Here is a 2,001-nt window from a genome sequence, read left to right as displayed (position 1 = left end):
CTTAAGAAATGACAGGAAAGCAATGTCACATTATGACCTTTGTACTCAAGTGTCTGTAAGGAAAAACAAACTTAAAAAACCTGAGCAAAAACCCAAACCCCAAAGCAATTAAACAAAAACTTTTTACTTTTAAAGAAAGAATAACAAAAGGCCCTCCACCCCTTTTCAGTCAGACCCCCAACACATTAGGGTGTCTGGCCACAAGAAATTTGTATAATTTCTTACTATATGAATTCCCCCTTTACTTCCCTTTATGTTCAGTGATTTACAGTTCTATCCTAAAGGACAGTGATAAAAGTGGCCAATGCTTTACCTGGAGAACATTCCTAACTAAAAGAAGTTTTAAAAACACGTTCTTATGTAGGTGATGGTTTGCTGGTTATCCAGACATAAGGAGAAATAAGAGACCCCAAAATAAATGGTGATTTTTTTCCTGCAAAATTAATAAGACAAATAAACAACTTTCTAAAATGGTTAGGTTTTTCAGAAAGAACATTCTGAGTATTCATCATTTATGTACAGAAAAATACTTCAAAGCAACACTTTTAGGGATGAAAAAAAACTGCTGGAGAGGTAATTCTTAGTATTATTCTATCCATCTAGATCAGTAACTTTTGTAATATGCTTCCTGAGAAACTCTTGAGAAAGAACACACGAGAACCAGTAATGTCTTTTTATTAAAATACCTCTTAAAACACTCATCATCATAAAATACACTGGGTGTTGCTGCATGACATTTGTGTACACACAACACTTTCAGCAAACTCTAGACAGCATCAGGAATTACAAAAAGTAAGGCAAGCCCCAGAAGGTGTGCACTACCTTCTCTCAGGCCACTACAGACAATTGTGTTTACATTTTTATGCCATTCCCACAGCATTTCCTGGGATACCTCTTAGGTCGCTCCCCCATCCCTCCTGCCCCCACTTGATTTGACCTCACAGTGAAATTCTGAGGATGTAAATGGAGACAGTGTCACAGATCCGTGGGGCTGCAGGTGCCTGACCAGAAACATCAGCCCTCTTCCTCCCCCAAGAAGATTCTGAGCTACCCTCATCTTTCCAATAATTTAAGACTGCAAAAATCTGAAGCATGCTAATGACCTCCTGCATGTTTGATTGCTACGTGTCTCCTGTCTGGGTCAGGAACATGGATGCATCACCCTCCAGCTACAGTCACAGCTACTCTTAACATATTCTTCCTCTCCATTCATTTTAAGAAATTCTAGCAGAAAAAAAATATAACATGAATTGTAAAATATAGGAAGAACAACTCCTCCATTATAAGCTAAGTTTTTCTATTTTTGTCTATGATCTTTTATCACTTAACTGTAAGTTTAAAGTATGAAGACATTCCATAATCCACTAGTTCAAAACAATAACATTCATCTTTCAAGTACATCTTAATAGCTGAAAAAGACACTGAAGAAAGTAACATTATTTAACGAGAGTAGATTTTTCTTTTAGTATTATCATTATTATTATTATTATTCCATCTTATTGAAAGAACTGTATCATGAGAAAAAAGTGGAAAAAACCTTCAGGAAAATTTTTCAACAAAATAAATGTAATATGACTGCTTTCATGTGTACATGGTACAGATAGACAGGTGTAACTAGAAAACAGTTTCATCCCTCTAGCTGAGGTTAATGAGAGAAAAATGAATAGTCAATAGTTCCTTTTTGTGTTTGCATATGCATATATGCATAAAAAATTGAAGGAGTTAAAACCTACATTATTATAAATACAAAAAGCTGATCATTAACTACTCATAGACTTTATTCTTGTACTTAGTACCATTATCAGTGGACACCTTAAATCAGTCATAGTAACTGCTATGTAACTGTCAACATATAAAAACTCTTGCTTAGAAAAATGCACAATGTTCTAAACTCAGAGCACTTTAACTTTGCCTTTGCAGACACATATTCCCTTCTTCACTGACAAAAATTTATGGGGAAAAAGAAGAAATTTAATAATAATAAAAATGTTTTGGAATAAA

Source organism: Melozone crissalis, unplaced genomic scaffold (genome assembly GCF_028551555.1).
Source record: "Melozone crissalis strain CALT ecotype California unplaced genomic scaffold, PUWL_Pcris_2 ptg000042l_1, whole genome shotgun sequence".
Taxonomy (NCBI): Eukaryota; Metazoa; Chordata; class Aves; order Passeriformes; family Passerellidae; genus Melozone; species Melozone crissalis.
Note: the sequence above shows the minus strand (reverse complement) of the source record.